Source organism: Symsagittifera roscoffensis, chromosome 5 (assembly GCF_963678635.1).
Source record: "Symsagittifera roscoffensis chromosome 5, txSymRosc1.1, whole genome shotgun sequence".
NCBI lineage: Eukaryota > Metazoa > Xenacoelomorpha > Acoela > Convolutidae > Symsagittifera > Symsagittifera roscoffensis.
The window spans coordinates 35899483-35918793 of NC_087066.1; the positions used below are offsets into that span (position 1 = coordinate 35899483).

Sequence of the window (19311 nt, forward strand, 5' to 3'; positions counted from 1 at the left end):
CACTCAAGTAAATTTTTTTTTAGAATTTTTAAGCGCCATTTGGAAAATAAAAACATCAAAAATAAAAAATAAATCTCAGTCGTTGTTCTACAAGTCTTGCCTGTTTTACTATGAGTGTCGTATATTCCTAAGTTCCAGTTTTTTGTTCACACAAAAAAATCGACACATGATTTTTCAAAAAGAACTTATATTTTTTTAGACTATGGTCGGAACATTATGTGCTACCTGCTTAGTAACCGGTTATCTTTGTTTTTCTGTTTCTTTTTTTCAGTTTTCCATGCAAAGTCAGGTATGACAGGTAATAATCGGAAAAGGTTAAGTAATATACTAAAATGAAGCCTTTTTGTTCGTGATTGGAACGACATTATAAAATTATCATGAAGTTCTTCAGTATCGAGAAAAACTGGTTTAATTTTTTGGGTTGTAATGGGGGTTTCGAAATGCCAATTGGACCAATCTGAAACAAACAACGCGCTCAAAATTTACATTTCTTAATCGCGCATATCATACTTTGCCATTCATTACAGCTGAAGACTTTAAAACTCTAAGCTTCAGTCCGTAGTATTTGAGGTTGTGAGTTTAAACTTTTATGAGGTTGTGAGTTAATTGGGCCTTTTTGAGTAAATTTTGTATTAAAACAGCTTTTAGTCTCCATGTAATCTGTATAGAGTAAATTTAGAGTATGTTACAAGTTCAAAAAAATAGCGTCGGTCATAGTTTAAGTCATTATTGTAGAAAGCCAACTTTCGAAGGATGAACCACAAACTTACGATTGGGCTGGTTTTTTAGTCAATTCGACCATATAACCTAGCGTTTTTGATACGTTTTTTGAGCCATCTGAAAGATTATGTTGTCTTGAGCTCAAATTTGCTTGTTTTAAATGCTTAGCTTTGATCATTCTAAATTCTGAACAAGGCTGCTCGTACCCTGGCGAAGCCCTGATTATTCTGCCTGCATTTTAAGGTCTGTGCAGAAGTAATAACATGAAAAAAGTTTTAAAAAAAAACAAATTAAAATGAAAAAAAAGTGACTTTTTTGTGAAATTATTAACCCCACACATCATTTAAAGTACAAAAGGATAACAGATTTCGCTCCTAGTAACAAATCAATTATGGCAAACAAGCTTCTCTCAACCAATTTGGAACAATTTTTAAGACGGATTATATCTCTGCTCACGCTTTAATAGCAGAAATATATCGCGCGTTAATTGTCCCAAATTGGCCAAAAGGATAATTTTTAAATCTTCATAACTTTACAAAATGATCGCAGGTGAAATATATTTTTTCAAATTTAACCTCAGGAGAACATTGCCATTTGAATGATACAACAAAAAATTCCGTCAAAATTGGCCGGTTATAAAGTCGAAGTTTGTCTGAAGAAAAAAAACTACCCGATCACAAATATTTTGATAATTTCGCTACAAAAATTGGAACAAGGAACTAATGGAGGCTTGAATTTGCAAATAATTTAGTCCAGAAGATGCCAAAATGGCAATTTTAAATCTTTTTACGTTTGAACTCAGGAAGTTGATATTTTCAATAAAGTATATTTTTTGTTGAAATATATTATACGATTGCCGATAATTGACTGAACTAACACCACACCAAGCATAAATAATCCTTTTTTTCGAAAGTCGGAGCGAAAACGCGATGTGCTCCATTCTTGCAACACGCGTAAACGGTGAGCCAAATCATTCCGCAATGATATTAGGCCACCAATTTGGTTTTGTTAAAACGTTACGAGACGCTAGACAAGGTTGCTCTTGTATCAGGACAAAGCCAGATATGTTACGACTGCACTTAAAACCAATTGAAAATATTTATTGGTTGGTTAATTGATAAAAAAAATAGATAAAAAGAGTATTTTTTCTTCCTTTTATCCCACCACACGCTATGTAAAATACTATGGGTGCGTTTAGCGTCTCGTATTGTGATAAAAGGAATCAATTGATGGCCTCAACTCAATTTGGAACGCATTAATTTGCTTCTTACGCGTGTTATAAGTACGCTATATACCGCACTTTAATTATCCTAAATTGGCCAAATTAGCAAAAGAAAAAATTTTAGAAATTTGAGATTAGAATAAAAATATCTCCCAGATGGAATTTAAAAAATCACACCAAACATAAATATTCCGCATCGAAAGTCGGAATGAAAGTCGAACCAAAAAATCCTTTTTTATTTTGCAAAGTTTGTGAGAAGTAATACAAAAAACATTAATCATTCAGTATTTCGAATATTTCATAGATTTTTTTGAAGTAAAAACTTTTTCTTCATTTGTAATCAGGCTCTCAGAACATTCAGACTTTGCCCTGAAAAACGAAGTTGGAACCACATTTCAGACTGCAGCAGAGTGTATTTTGGTTATTCGCATACAATATTCTTTTAAGTACAATTGCGGTTGCAATCCCAGCTTTGTCATGGTAGGTATACTTTGCTCTTGACTTAGATTACATCTTCATTTTTTGTCAATTGAGCATGAAAAGCTATAACAACACATTGAGATAAGTCACGAAAATTTCAAATCTCTTTTCAATAGACAAAAACAACAAATTTTTTGACCAAAAAAAAATCAAAAATTATTTATTTTATTTTCTTAAAGAAAGAGCAATTGAAACTCGCAACTAGTTGAATCCGAGAATTTTAAAAATCTCGAACTACAGTTAACAAAGGAAAAAAAATTTAATAAAAATCAAATACATTTGTTTATTTAGATTTGGAAAACGTTTATATTGTTTTCTTTTGATTGCATATCCTTTGTTACCAGCAGTGATCTACACATGAACTCTATTTCTACTACTTTTGAGGAGTCCCTTCATCACGTATTCCAGTCAAAATCCTTGAAATTTTCTAGATATGGAAGTGATAATGATAAAAGAAGATGACAAGTGTTTAAGTCCTTTTCAATTAAATTCGATACGGGTTACGTTTCTTCAATAAGAACACGCAGCTCGACACGATAAAATAAAATATACAAGTGTTACAAATAAAAAACTTCGTCGAAAGTTATTTTGTTATTCATTGTTACGAGTACGGAGGCGGCGTTCGCAATCTGTTTTGCCTGGGAGACAAGGTCCTGCAGTTTGCCTGTAACGGGGAATAGGGGAAAACACAGTTTACAAACGGATAGCATCGGGCTTGACAGGGCATTCAGGATGCTTGGCAGAGGGGGGATTCACAGTGGTGGGCAGAGTAGTTCTCGAAGAACTGAAAAAAAACGAGCAGCAGAAAAATTACAATGAAACATTATCCCAACAAATTTTTTACAAATATTCATTCGCAACTGGCGGCCAAAATCAAAAATCCCGAAACGTAGAAAATTGTAAAGCACTCCTAGCTCAAAAACATTTTTTTATTTAAAAAAATTCCAGACGAGGTTGCCAAAAATATAAGAAAAACATTAAAAATTCAAGTGGTCTTAATGGCATTGCAAATAAAATTGTAAGCATTGCTTTACTGGTTAGGAGCCTTTTTTTACGAAATATAGAAAAAAGATGATAAAGATGATGATGCGTAATAGTTGCTTGTTTTATTATAATGCTATGACTTTGATTGAGTTGTGGTTTTAGTTTTTTTTATATGGAAACCTATTTAAAAAAACCAGAAAAAAAGCATGTAGTTCTTAAACGGCTCGCCGTGATGAGCTGTACAACTTTTTAGTTGGTCCTTTCCCTCGTGGAAAAATGGGTTTAAAAAATTGTTTGGCTGTGTCATGAAGAGTTTGGGTAGAAAGTCATTTGTTAACTTGAACTCTATTTCTACTACTTTTTCAAATAAGGTCCTATGTAAGCTCAGGAGGATCTTTTAAAGGGCTGCCAGCCAGGCGTGATTTGCTTGGCTTGAATTTTTTTGGAGTCGATCGTCGGCAGATCCGCGTGTCCCCTGAAAAGACTGGAGTCTCAGAGGTATCCAATTACAGTTAATGCCACGGACACCTTCAATACGGTAGCATGTACAGTCCAGAATCGTAAAGCATTTACATTAAGGTGGGAAGTAAATTTTCACCGGCTAGAATATAGAAATGTTATTATGTTCCACGCAAAAACAGAACCAAAAACGGACATGATTTTGATAACAAAATTGTTTATGGCGCTCGTATGATGTGGCCAACAGATTTTTAATGAGCAATTACCTCATTGAAAGACAATGGAACTGGAACTAGCAAAATTTGCAAATTGCGAAGTAAGGCCTACAAGAACGAACCGAACAATCCTAATGAAAATTCCAAACAATCAGCAGAATGAAAAAAAAAACAAATGAGTAGTAAACTGAGTATAGTTTTGGGAGAGAATGTGTGGCAGAAGCTAAATGCAATTTCAGCATGGAGAATCAGAGCATACAATGTCCGTCGGTTGTAAAGGGAAACAGCGGCTCCTGACAAGGTCCTGCAGTTTGCCTGTAACGGGTAATAGGGGAAAACACAGTTTACAAACGGATAGCATCGGGCTTGACAGGGCATTCAGGATGCTTGGCAGAGGGGGGATTCACAGTGGTGGGCAGAGTAGTTCTCGAAACACTGAAAAAAAACGAGCAGCAGAAAAATTACAATGAAACATAATCCCAACAAATTGTTTACAAATATTCATTCGCAACTGGCGGCCAAAATCAAAAATCCCGAAACGTTGAAAATTGTAAAGCACTCCTAGCTCAAAAACATTTTTTTATTTAAAAAAATTCCAGACGAGGTTGCCAAAAATATAAGAAAAACATTAAAAATTCAAGTGGTCTTAATGGCATTGCAAATAAAAATGTAAGCATTGCTTTACTGGTTAGGAGCCTTTTTTTGCGAAATATAGAAAAAAGATGATAAAGATGATGATGCGTAATAGTTGTTTGTTTTATTATAATGCTATGACTTTGATTGAGTTGTGGTTTTAGTTTTTTTTATATGGAAACCTACTTAAAAAAACCAGAAAAAAAGCATGTAGTTCTTAAACGGCTCGCCGTGATGAGCTGTACAACTTTTTAGTTGGTCCTTTCCCTCGTGGAAAAATGGGTTTAAAAAATTGTTTGGCTGTGTCATGAAGAGTTTGGGTAGAAAGTCATTTGTTAACTTGAACTCTATTTCTACTACTTTTTCAAATAAGGTCCTATGTAAGCTCAGGAGGATCTTTTAAAGGGCTGCCAGCCAGGCGTGATTTGCTTGGCTTGAATTTTTTTGGAGTCGATCGTCGGCAGATCCGCGTGTCCCCTGAAAAGACTGGAGTCTCAGAGGTATCCAATTACAGTTAATGCCACGGACACCTTCAATACGGTAGCATGTACAGTCCAGAATCGTAAAGCATTTACATTAAGGTGGGAAGTAAATTTTCACCGGCTAGAATATAGAAACGTTATTATGTTCCACGCAAAAACAGAACCAAAAACGGACATGATTTTGATAACAAAATTGTTTATGGCGCTCGTATGATGTGGCCAACAGATTTTTAATGAGCAATTACCTCATTGAAAGACAATGGAACTGGAACTAGCAAAATTTGCAAATTGCGAAGTAAGGCCTACAAGAACGAACCGAACAATACTAAAGAAAATTCCAAACAATCAGCAGAATGAAAAAAAAAAGAAATGAGTAAACTGAGTATAGTTTTGGGAGAGAATGTGTGGCAGAAGCTAAATGCAATTTCAGCATGGAGAATCAGAGCATACAATGTCCGTCGGTTGTAAAGGGAAACAGCGGCTCCTGACAAGGTCCTGCAGTTTGCCTGTAACGGGGAATAGGGGAAAACACAGTTTACAAACGGATAGCATCGGGCTTGACAGGGCATTCAGGATGCTTGGCAGAGGGGGGATTCACAGTGGTGGGCAGAGTAGTTCTCGAAGAACTGAAAAAAAACGAGCAGCAGAAAAATTACAATGAAACATTATCCCAACAAATTTTTTACAAATATTCATTCGCAACTGGCGGCCAAAATCAAAAATCCCGAAACGTAGAAAATTGTAAAGCACTCCTAGCTCAAAAACATTTTTTATTTAAAAAAATTCCAGACGAGGTTGCCAAAAATATAAGAAAAACATTAAAAATTCAAGTGGTCTTAATGGCATTGCAAATAAAATTGTAAGCATTGCTTTACTGGTTAGGAGCCTTTTTTTACGAAATATAGAAAAAAGATGATAAAGATGATGATGCGTAATAGTTGCTTGTTTTATTATAATGCTATGACTTTGATTGAGTTGTGGTTTTAGTTTTTTTTATATGGAAACCTATTTAAAAAAACCAGAAAAAAAGCATGTAGTTCTTAAACGGCTCGCCGTGATGAGCTGTACAACTTTTTAGTTGGTCCTTTCCCTCGTGGAAAAATGGGTTTAAAAAATTGTTTGGCTGTGTCATGAAGAGTTTGGGTAGAAAGTCATTTGTTAACTTGAACTCTATTTCTACTACTTTTTCAAATAAGGTCCTATGTAAGCTCAGGAGGATCTTTTAAAGGGCTGCCAGCCAGGCGTGATTTGCTTGGCTTGAATTTTTTTGGAGTCGATCGTCGGCAGATCCGCGTGTCCCCTGAAAAGACTGGAGTCTCAGAGGTATCCAATTACAGTTAATGCCACGGACACCTTCAATACGGTAGCATGTACAGTCCAGAATCGTAAAGCATTTACATTAAGGTGGGAAGTAAATTTTCACCGGCTAGAATATAGAAATGTTATTATGTTCCACGCAAAAACAGAACCAAAAACGGACATGATTTTGATAACAAAATTGTTTATGGCGCTCGTATGATGTGGCCAACAGATTTTTAATGAGCAATTACCTCATTGAAAGACAATGGAACTGGAACTAGCAAAATTTGCAAATTGCGAAGTAAGGCCTACAAGAACGAACCGAACAATCCTAATGAAAATTCCAAACAATCAGCAGAATGAAAAAAAAAACAAATGAGTAGTAAACTGAGTATAGTTTTGGGAGAGAATGTGTGGCAGAAGCTAAATGCAATTTCAGCATGGAGAATCAGAGCATACAATGTCCGTCGGTTGTAAAGGGAAACAGCGGCTCCTGACAAGGTCCTGCAGTTTGCCTGTAACGGGGAATAGGGGAAAACACAGTTTACAAACGGATAGCATCGGGCCTGACAGGGCATTCAGGATGCTTGGCAGAGGGGGGATTCACAGTGGTGGGCAGAGTAGTTCTCGAAGAACTGAAAAAAAAACGAGCAGCAGAAAAATTACAATGAAACATAATCCCAACAAATTTTTTACAGATATTCATTCGCAACTGGCGGCCAAAATCAAAAATCCCGAAACGCTGAAAATTGTAAAGCACTCCTAGCTCAAAAACATTTTTTTATTTAAAAAAATTCCAGACGAGGTTGCCAAAAATATAAGAAAAACATTAAAAATTCAAGTGGTCTTAATGGCATTGCAAATAAAAATGTAAGCATTGCTTTACTGGTTAGGAGCCTTTTTTTGCTTGGTAAGCATTGCTTTTAATGAATGTTTACAAAATAGCTATAATCCAAATCATTTCAAATTGGTAAAAAATTGTCCCAATTCTTAAAGCCGGAAGTCGTAAAGACTTTGAATGTTAACGGCCATTTATCTTACCGCCATCCTCTACAATCAAGTTTTCAAAATTAACAAGAAAAATCCAATTTTGCTCAAAAAAGTTGCATTTCAACCTCAAAATCGAAATTCAATAATTTCATTCTTGAAGCCATTGAAAAACGGACCATTAAAGCGCATTAACGAAATTCAATAATTTCATTCTTGAAGCCATTGACAAATTATTTTGCTGTTAGATCTCAATATGTCAAAATAGATAGCAAAAGTCTGAATAGAAACCAATTTTTTTGTGGTGTACCTCAAGGCTCAGTTTTAGGACTGCAATTTTTTCTTATGTATATCACTGATGAGCTATCTATCTGTGGTGCTGCTTACAAGGCTAGACGTTTTTTCAAAGAAACAAACAGCTTTTTATATAACTCTTATGCTAAAAGGGCACTATGCTAGAAAGGCGCTAGATAACCCAGTATGGTATATCGGTGTATGGTTCCACATACAAAAATCACTTGAACGAAACTTACAAGATGCAAAAAAAACTTAACTAAAAAATTAATTTTTCGAACTATAACTTTTTGAACCCGTACATGAAATCATGATTAAAATTAACATTTTTTGAAATGGTTAGCCGTGAAATCTTTGAAACTCTGTTTAAGTAAAGGAAGGATGAAAACAGCATAAGAAATACTAAAATATCATCAGGAACGAAAACATTTCAAAAACGTACTATAGACAAAGATATCGTGCCATCTATTTCTAATTTCTTATACTAGAACAATTTGCTGAAAATTTTACAAATGCCCGTACATTTTGAAATAATGAATAATTAAGACTGCCAAAACTCATTTTTGCTATTTTTTTTGCAATTCTATGCTTTTGATAATCAAAATTGAAAGTTGTATGATAAACATTTTTCCCCCAAAGTAAATTTTTGCTTTTGATTGAGCAAAAGCGCTCTTAATTAATTTCAACTTGATGATAAACAACTTTGAAAATCTTGAGTTTTATAGAAAAACTTTCATTATAAATTTTTTCATATATGATAACTGTATAATAACCGTTTTTTTTTCCAAAAAGGGCTAACTATAATTTTTTTTCTTCATCAGACTGTTTTATTTGGTTCAAATAGCCGCAGAAACTAGTTCAAGTCTTTTTTTCAATGATTTTGTGAAATTGTATGGAATTTGTATGATTAAAATTTTTTCATACATTTGATGGATGGAATTGTATGATAAGCATTTTCGGTGTATGGAATTATAAAATAAACATTTTCGGTTTCTGGAGGTCAACCCGGGCCATTAAAAAATAATCGTTGTCAGGAACTCAAAAGTGGAAAAAAACTGGCGACTTGGCCATAATTTAATTGCTGTTTTTTGTATTCCTATGAACGGCGGATTATTTTTTTGAAATCTATTAAAGTTTTACTTTTCAGACTGATTATCTTTTGTGGCGAAAAAAAAATGAAATATTTGTGCTCGGGGTGTTTTTTTTTCTTCAGGCAAATTTCGTTTTTTTTTAAAAAATTATCATTCAAAGATATGGTTCTCTGGAGCCTAAATTTTAAAAAAAATATTGCACCTGTGATTGTTTTTAGTAAAGTTATGGGGGTTTGAAGATCGCATTTGGGCCAATTCGGGATAATTAACGCGCGATAGATTTCGCGCTATTAACGCGTAAGCGGAGATTTATTCCGTCTTAGAATTTGTTCCAAATTGTTTGAAGGAAGCTTATTTAACACAACTGATTACTTACTACGAGCGAAGTTTATCACTTTGTACTTTGTATAGCGTGTGGTGTGATGTTTTTAACAAAAAATTTCAAGTTTAAAAAAAATTGTTCAAACTTTTTACATTTGATTTTTTCATGTTATTACTGCTCCATAGACCTTAAAAAGCAGTCAAAACCATCAGGGTTTTGCCTTGATATAGGAAGTTTTGTTGAAATAAGGGACCTTGTAGTTTTACTTATCGCTTGGGTAAAGATATGAAGCGTAAAATTGATTACTGTTTTCATGTAATTACATAAAATTTTCCTACTACAAAAGAAGTTGAGATAATTTGAACTAGCCTGAGATAATTTGAACTGAAAAAAAACCAGTCTTTGGCTCCAATACTTGCTTTTTTCTTAAATTTAAAATTTTTTTAGGTCAAATAGAAGTTTGATGTAAGTTTTAAATTAGAATTTTTATATACCGGTGCCCTGATTGAAATCACCATATTGATTGCGAAAACAAAATATCTTTTAGGCCTCAGAGTCTTGAATTATGACGAAAATATTAAATTAGACTATTTGAGGCGCGCTTGCATTCTAATCGTTAATTAGATCCCGCGTTGAAAAAAAGGAAGAAATTTGGCTCTCAAAATATGTGTTAATGTATTTTCACCATTACAAACTTTTGGTACATACAAAAGATTTTAATATTGTAAAACAAGGCAGTCATTGAGTATTTTGCCCTGAAAACAGCATTTTTTTTTCATTCAACAAAATTCAATTAAAACAAGGATAGCTGCTTACTGTGCAGATTACAGAATATTCCGACCATGGTCTTAAAAAAACAACAATTTTTTTTTTCGAATTAGCGTCGGTTTTGCTGCATGGTAGGAAAAAAAATCTGAAGGAAAACTGATTCGACTTTAAGGTTTAATAAGCCAGTTGGAAGACATTTTCTGTAGAAAAATGATTCGAAATTAAACCGTTAAAACAATTTAAAATATATAAAAATTTTTCTAATTTTTTGCATAAATTTTTGAACTTTGAAGTATTTGCTTACTTTACTTGGCAAAAAAACAGTTTTTACAGCTTAAAATAAGCATAGATGAGCTTTTGTAAGTCTGCCTAACCTCATCTTGTTAGCTTGAAAGCAGGCCAAAAATCAAAAATTTACCGTAGTTTTTCTCGACACCGAGGATATTATTTAATGACTTTTTGGGTCGTTCGAATCACGACTGAACGGTCTTTAATATGATATATCAGTCAACCTATTCCGATGATTATTTGTGGTACTTGATTTTGCGTGAAAAACGAAAAAACTAAAACACCCGAATATAAAATTCCTCCATATTTTTCATCTGGTCGGAACAATAACGATTTAAATAACAATTTTCCAGGGATTTTTAATTTATAAAATTTCATGTACTGCTTCCCTGATTGAAGTACCATTTTGGTTGCCAAATGCCAATATGTGTTTTAAAGTTTACCGGGGCTAGTTTTATGGTTTACGAAGAAGATGCCCATTTATGTATTTATGCGCGTTTAAATTCCTATCCTCTATCAAGTCGAGAAGAAATCTGTAGCTCTTAAACATTTCCCAACTGAAATAAGAAAACCTTCAGTTTATTCATTTCTTGAAACCTAAATGCAGGCTAAACAATGAAGTTGTTTATCAAGTTTTGAACAGTAACGTTTTTAGACAATAATTCAAAAGTCAATTGAGACGCGTTCCAAATTTCTGACTGACAAGCAGTTTTTTTTAAACAGATTTTAAGTCAATTTTTTTTTGAATTCTCCCAAAACTCTACGAAGTTTTCGACGGGAATTGGGTTGAAAAGAAGAACTTGAATTGATCAGATGGTATATTGAGAAAAACAACATCTGAGAAAAACAAGATTTAACAACAAAACAATCAAAAGGTTTATTGCACATCAATAATACCTGACACGAGCAGTTTTTTCGAACCAGTTTTTAGTCGATTTTTTCTGAGCTCCCACAAAACTCTAAAAGGATCTTTTTTTGAGAAAAAATTTTGAACAGGTTGACCTCTCCCCCCAATCCAAATAGGGGAAATTTGTAGACTTCGTTGCATGATGGACTTGCACAAAATCAGAATCGAGCATTTTACACTGCAAAAGAAACGCTGGGTGGAAGATCTTAACTTCTTCCAACTAGAGGGGAGGATGATGAGTTGATTCAAACTTTTTCGAGGTCTTAAGATATCTTTTGGAAGGTTTAGACTTGAAAAATGCATTTTATCGACGCGCTTTTCCACCTCAAATCATCCCCCACACGGCATATATAAAGTACGGTTCCATTTTTTAACTCTAAAAAATTAACACAAAACAATTTCAATCCCTGTTTTTTGTTGTCTTAGCAATTTAGCATCTCTACATTTTAAAACAATTTCTATAACTTAATTTAACTTTAATCCAAAATGAAAAGAAAACTTACTTCTAAGGGGACTTCAATAACTATCAAAGAAACAAACGAGAGAAGTTTTTTCCATTGAAAACCAGACAATTCCGCGCTACTTATTTCGCGTGAATTTTGAACAGAAATGACCTTGCCAATATTTTCAATGAATCATTCCAAAATGAACCAAAAACAAGCAATAGTTCAAGGATTTTCAACAACCCACAAATAGTTAGACGGTGTTTGATTAATTTGGCCTAATTTTCAAGACAATTTAGCAGGTATAAAAATTTTAAAAAAAGGTTTAACTAATGCCAAAAGCCTGAAAGTTCTTTTTTGTCAGAATCATTCTCGAACTTTAACTTGTAACCTGATCGCTTTGTCAGCTTTTTTTCAACTGTTGGCAGATAAACGCAAAGCTAAAGGGTTTGCCAGCCCCTAGTCCCAGTCTAGCTTCCCGAAAATAAGTGCGATTGTCCTGGGATTAAGCTGCTACGATACGAATCAAGTTCTTGCGTTTATTGACATTTCTGTGAGTCTGCAAGGAAACTTCTCTTCAAAAAAAGCTGACAAAAGTTTAAATAGGAATAAAATTTGAATTTTAATAATACGAAAGATTTAAGAAACTTGCGACAATTTCTGCGGCATAAGTTCTGAATTTCCTGAACGATCATATAATAGGAATCGCCGATCTTTCATTTTTTTTCAAATGCAAGGGCATTCAGCATTTTTAAAGCCAGCGCTAAACTGTGATTCGTTTCGTAGGTCACTTTCAGACCCAATTGTTAATTTTTTTCTTGTAGCTCTAAAGAAAAGAACCCGATAAATGTGCTTCGAGGAATGTTTTTTGGAAGGACTGAAAAGCAGTTTGTTCAAAATCTAACAATTTTTTTCAGGCAGGCAGTTGATTGCTTCATCAAATAACGCCTGCAAAAAGTGATTATTTCTTTTTTTTGGCTTTGTTAGGATAGAAGACGTAAATGCAAGCTGACACAATGCCAGATGCACTAACATGGGTTGTATATAGCTGATAGAATCTTTTTGGACTAATTTTAAAAAGCTCCATTGGCTAACCAGAGAGATGACTTCACCAGAACTCTCAGCATTTTGGGGTCGCTGCACAAAATGATTCACTGCAATAACAAATGAAAAATTCAAAAATTTCAGGAATCTCCAAATTCGCGCAACGGGTATGAATGGCATATTTATATCTAGCTGCTTAAGTGAGCGCGCAGCCGCTCGGATATGTTTTTCTTTATCTGGGAGGGCAAACTAAGTGGCCAAATAGTTTGTAACCGGCAAAACCGCACTGGCAAATGCGAAAGTTGGGGTAAATCTTTCGGGCATCCGATTTTACCGCTGAAATGTAATGGTTATGCTCTCCACTGTCTCGATCAAGTCGTTATTTTCTGCAATGGCAGTTGCTCGACATTTGTGTTTGATTTTTTGAGTGAATCCATTTTTCAGTAAACTTATTTTTTTGCTGCAAATGAATTTCGTGACCAGACGCTATAAGAATTGGGTTGTTTTTAGATTAAACTTTGAATTCGGAAGAAGACTCAACCATAATGTGTTTATTGTGTTTGCGTTTGTTTTTCAATTGAGCAAACTATTAAGTGACTGTCAGAATTTTGTAGTTATCAGAAATTTTATATCAATTCGTTATGAATTAGCACAAGCAGCTTTTTTAAGTGATCATAATTGTGTAGCAAAAAGTCCAAATAAAAGTAAATTACGAACTTTTCGATAAGATTTTTTAAGTAATTTAGGAAGCCTAATTTTAGCATGTATAACCAAGGTAAACTGAGTTTTTCCTTATAGTCCCTCCGTTAAATGCAGGGTTAATTTTAGTGTGATAAAAGTTAAGATACGGATTTCAAACAGTATTAATGTTAGTAGTGAAATGACTAGGTGTTTAAATGTACGGTGTTAAATTGGAAAATAGAAGTTAAATTGTTGTGGATTTAAATTGTTTATTAATGAAATGACTAGGTGTTAATTTGTAAGGTGTTAAAATGTACGGTAATAAATTGTAGGACACCTAAAGTACAAAGTGATAGATTTCGCTCCTAGTAACAACTCAATTATTGCAATTAAATTTCCTTCAAACAATTTGGAACGATTTCTAAGACGGATTAATTTTCCGCGTTAATAGCGTGAAATATATCGCGCGTTAATTGTCCCAAATTGGCCAAAATGGCCATCTTTAAACCCCCATATTTTTACAAAAAATAATCACCGGTGAAATATCTTTTCAAATTTAAGCACAGGATGACAATACTTTTTGAATGATATTAAAAAACTTCTCAAAAATTGCTAGTTAAAAAGCCTAAAAAAACGAAATTTGTCTGAAAAAACCTACCCCGAGCCAAAACATTCCATTACTTTCATAAAAACTGCCAGAATTGTTGAAAAATGTCGAATACTTACGCTTGTCAATTGTCTGTTTGTTATTGAGAGCAAGAGTTTATTTGTTCTTTGACAGTAAGCTATTTCGGCAATGTTTCAACCATTTACAGTTGAGCTAGCAGGCAGTAGGTTTGAAAAAAAGCCTCTTTTTCGATACGAGTGGCAATAATTGACGGCGAAATGGCAAAATGTGTTTCAATATGTGAGGGGTGGGGGGGATGAAATTCAGGAAGCAGTCGTACAGGGAATTGGATTGAGAAGAAGGGCTTGAATTGATCAGAGGGCTTCTGTTGAGTTACATCTGAGGAAAACAAGATTTAACAACAAAGCAATCAAAAGGGGTATTGCACATTAATCAAAGGAATATGCAAAGTCAAGACTAAGTCAGCAGTGCCTGTAGCCAAGCATCATAATACACACAACCTGTTTAGACGACGGAGGGGAGCAGGCATAAAACTAACCAAGTATTTGTTGTAAATATCCGCGGGGAGATGTTTGCTTTTCTCCTTTCAGGAAGGGATAAAGTCACTTCTCCGTTGGGAGGATCATCTAATGATGCGAACGCAGAGGGGAGGGAGGGGGGAGGTAGTTGATCAACAGATACAACAAATGGAGGGAATGTGCTTTGTAAATGGGGTGGGGTGATTAACTATGCGGCTCTGTGGGTTCAGTAGATTGGGATGGAGGCTGAGGCTGGTGGTGGTTGTGCGACTGATTATAGCTGTTACTGAGAGGACATCACCGGTGGTTTATTTTGTTGATATGCGCTTTTGCCTGATTGTTGATTGCTATCAGCTCAGTGGGAAAAGCATAGAGAAAAATAAGTCAAATGTGAATTATAAAAGTGGATTTATACACAGTTCATGTCACCACCAGGCAACTGAATAGCTTCAAATCAACCGCAAGTGGGTTTTAAAATACCACCAAAAATTAGATTGATTGAGAGAGGCAATCATTTTAATTTTAACCCCAGTTTCTATGCATCGTCATACTAAAAAATGTAATGCACTTTCAAATTTACTCACACAAACAAATGTTTCAACTGCGTTTTTTTAACGCAATGGAGTTGAAAAACAAAAACACGCAAAGTAAACGTAAAAGATGTGAATGAATTAGAAGTAGGCGAATGGATTACGAAAGTAACTTATTTTCACTCGTCATCCATTAATGGTCTTATTTCTTTATTTTTTCCACGACTTGAAAATTAATTTGAAGCTTTCCTTTTTCCCTATTCCAAAACGAGAAATACTTTTTTTCTTGTTGATTTTTTTTGTACTAGAAATTTTGAAAGTTTTTGTTATAAGTAAATATTGGAGAAGGGAGAAGACAGTCTCTAATATGGAAAAATTTATGTGCTCGGACGAAATTGGCCGCTTATAAAAGTGCGATAAATCTTAGGTACTTTTTTATCTGTTGAATCAAACTCCAATTTCAGAATTACTTTTATCACTCAGCGCGAAAATCAAGAAGTTGTAATGTGCAACTGCTAAAATTCTTTTCTGCAAAAATTAATTTTCTCTGTTTCTAGAAAAAAGCTTCAAGAAGTTTTAGAATACTGCCGAGGCCAGTGCCTTAAAAACTAATTAAAACGGAAAAAAAACTTGAGGGCATAAAAAACAGAGATCAACGATTTTATCTCTTCAAAGTATATGCAACAAAACATTAGCTTGCCCTAAAAAACAAGACATTAGGAAAATTGTTCCAAGAGGTCCTATTGTCGCCACAATAGATATGAAACGTTTTCCAGAAACTCTCGTGCCATTTAACCTAGAGAAAAACTTTTATGATAGCAGCTTCAAATCAACAAAAATCTTCGAGCGCTAGAAATTGAACACTAGCCAGAAATCTTCTTGATTCAAGAACGAAGGATGTGTGCGCCGGATAAAAACGCAACATATGCTACCGATTAATTCGAAAATAGAAATTTTGCGCGCACTAACTGTTTTAAATAGGCCGAAATAGAAATTTTATGCCCATCGAACCTCAAAAAAGTCACAAGTGAACTTCATTTAAAACTTGAGCTCATAGCAATGATATCTGTGGAATGGTATAAAATCCATCGTCAAAAATTGTTTGCTAATTCATTTGCATGGCTTATGCTTCCATTGTATATATTTCGCAATTAAAAGTTTTTTATGCCATTCGTATCAGAGCAACCATGGGCGAATACTCCTCAGGGATTCGCTCCAAAGCCGACCCAAAGGGTCCCCTTTTTGTTACTATTTTAGGATATTCAAGTTTGGCTGACCTACGCCAAAAGTTTTCTAAAGGCGCATTTGACGCCACTATATGCTAATTCTAAGGGACGAGCGCGCGCCAAATAACGCAATTTTGGACCAAATTTTTGCTAAAAGTGCATAAATACGCGTTTTTTAATCTTTTTTCAAATATTTGACTGCGACGCAGAACATTAGATCAAAGAGGGTCTTCATAGCGACTTGGGAGAGCTAAAAAATGTCGGCAAAATTTTCTAAAACTTTTTGAAATTCCGCCCCTCTCTCGATAAAACCCTAGATCCGCCCCTGAAAATAAAGCTTGTAATTAATTAGGTGCCTACTGTATGCAGAATTCAATTAAAAACTTTATAAAATAAAAAAATCTTCAACTTTTGTCATTCAATCTGAATTTAATTTAGCGCACCTTGCAAGAGCCAGATCACCTGTAAAAACCTAGTTCAATACCTCAACAAAATCGTTTTTTTTATTAGAAAAATTTTTTTTTACTTCTGAAGCTTTGGCTGAAAACTTCCAATGATAATTAAAGTGGCATACGATGCTATTTAGAGTGAATTTTAGCCAACTTGTAATTTGAAAGAAAAAACGGGTTAAACAAAAGTTGTTATTTTAGTAATCATTTTAAGGACATGCCAATTTGGGTTCTAGAAAACTACTCGATAACCGTCCTCTTGTAAGAATTTCAGAAAGAAAATATTTTTGTTTTAAGATTTTGGGTCTGTTTTTTTTTTCTACTCACATAAAATATTTTTGGGTTTTACGAGTAGTTTTACAACATTTGCCACTACGAATATGTTTCAAACTAGATATCTTGAATCATATTTGTGATGAGAAACTTCATTTAACTACTCGTAAAACCCAGACAACAAATATGTGAGGTGCAGGAAAAAAATCTGAACAAAAAAAAAATTCATATTTTTTGAAGAAGACGTTGTCCGAGTAATTTTCTAGAGCTGAAACTGGCATTTAATTAAAAATACTTAGAAAGAATACACCTAATTCCTCATATTGTTGATTAATTAGAACGTTGCCATTCAACAATTTTCCCCAGTGAAACCATTTTAAAAATGTTGCATTATTTTTCACGTATCATTCGTGAAACTTCTTGCCCCACTAGCTATAAATGGAACGCTTATTACAAAAAAATTGTGACCATTGAGTTTTGATAATTAATTAGTTATCCACATTTAAAAGGTTTGTATGAAAAATATAGTTTGAAGCAATCTATTTGATTTATAGAAACAACATGATAGTGCCACTATCTTGTAGAGAAAAGTGAAAAGTTTTGTAATTCAATGCATTTTGTGAGATCGGTTTTTGAAACGCATAAATTGAAAACAATTTAATTGTCGATCTTTTTTGCAAAATTTGAACATTGATAGCCCACTACTGTGCTAGTAGCACAGATTGTTCCGACCATAGTCTTTAAAAAGTACAAAAAAATTTTCAAATTGGTGTCGCGTTTTCTGTGTGATCTGATGAAAAATATCTGAACGAAAAACAGAACTTAGGCATATTCGACATTCATATTAATATGGGCCAATTAAAAAACATTTTTTGTAGATCCTTAAGAAAATTCAAAAAATTTTCCCAAAATTTTTTTCATTTTTTTAAGTAGTTATGAATTTTGAAAAATTTGATTCCCAAAATTGCTTTAAAAAACTCTAAAAACTTATTGTTGACGGCCTAATTTAAGCATTAGTAAGCATGCTCGATCGCTTTACTCGCTCTAAATAAGACGAAAATACAAAAATTTCAAACCAGTTTTTCTCGACACTAGAAAAAAAACTTCGGATAATTTAGTGTGGTTCTAACCACGAATGAAAGGGCTTTAATATGATATATCACTCAACCCAGTCCAATCATTATTTGTGGAAAACAACAAAAACTAAAACTGTCCCGAATACAAAGTTCCTCCCCATTTTCAATATTCGGAACAAAAATTTGCTATCTTTGGGACTTGTCTGTCATAGTTGTAAAAATATATAGTCAGAAGTTCTAATCGACCAAAATTTTCCCTAGAAAGGCCGTTTTTGTCTTTGCTTTTTGAGCTTCTTGATATGAAATCACTCTAAAACTCAACTCAGTCAGTTCTATATAAAATTTTGTTATCGATCAACCAAAGCTTTTTCCATTTAACTTTCGACAAACATTTCTTGGTCAAAGTGGTGAAACAATTCTTAAGCTCTGTTAAAACGAAGTTTTCCCTTAGCACCAGTGTCTATTCTGGTCGTTCACATCAAAACGTCCGGCCTAGTGTCACCACCGGTAAGATCGAATAGCAAAAAACATAAATGTTTTTTTTTCTCGACACTGAAACACTGATTGTTCAAAGCCAAAAACTTAAATCTTTGAAAAAATTGTAGTTTTCAACGCTAATTTTTTTAAAACTCAAATGTTCAGAATAAACATGAGTTTACAAAAATCATTAATGAAAACCAAGGACGCTCTGATGCTGGTGCATTTGATCGGAATTCTCTGTGCTTCTTGCCCAGCTAACGGCTACTCATGCCGTTGACTCTTCCTTTGCTCGTAAATTTGGATTTCTTACCTTAATTTGACAACACTTTTCTAACCCGGAAGCAATAAATAAAGTGACTATATGAAAAGTTGTTAAATTACTTTTATGTGCCTCGGCCTAAATTGAAAAGAGAGAGTATCTGTTAGTTTATTCTGCTTTAATCTAAGTGTAAACTGTCGTTTGGGTCTATTCTAGTTGAATGACTGGTCTAGTGGAATGTTCAGTCTTTTCAGTTTCCGTTTCCTGAGTGATTGTTGGTGTTGGTGGTGTAGTGGTGTGAGTTGGTTATTGCTGCGGGTGGGGTAAGGAACAATCTGACAGCCAAGTGCTGATTAGGACTGAAAAAGAGGGCTGAGGGTGACACAGACACAAAGGCCAATTAGCCTCATAGAATAGTTGAGTAGCCCTCAATAAAATATAGCACTAATATGAACAACGCTTCACTATTCCTAATTGAACAAACACTTCGTTCACAGAAACTACTCAAGCTTATGAAGTGAAACTTGGATATCATTTTGGGGCTCTATCACAG

General features: G+C 34.1%; 1 protein-coding gene across 3 annotated transcripts in view; it reads right to left on the reverse strand.

Moving 5' to 3' along the window:
* Positions 1–19055, reverse strand: part of LOC134846911 (glutamate receptor 1-like) — a 58535-nt gene extending 39480 nt beyond the window's left edge. Inside the window, exon 1 of one of the 3 annotated variants that reach the window (XM_063864334.1) lies at positions 18810–19055. The gene's annotated coding sequence lies outside the window, so the exon portion shown is untranslated. Of the gene's footprint in view, positions 1–14045; positions 14741–18809 lie in introns of those variants that run through there. The other 2 variants (XM_063864336.1, XM_063864333.1) reach the window with 2 other exon arrangements.
* Positions 19056–19311: the final 256 nt, after the last annotated feature.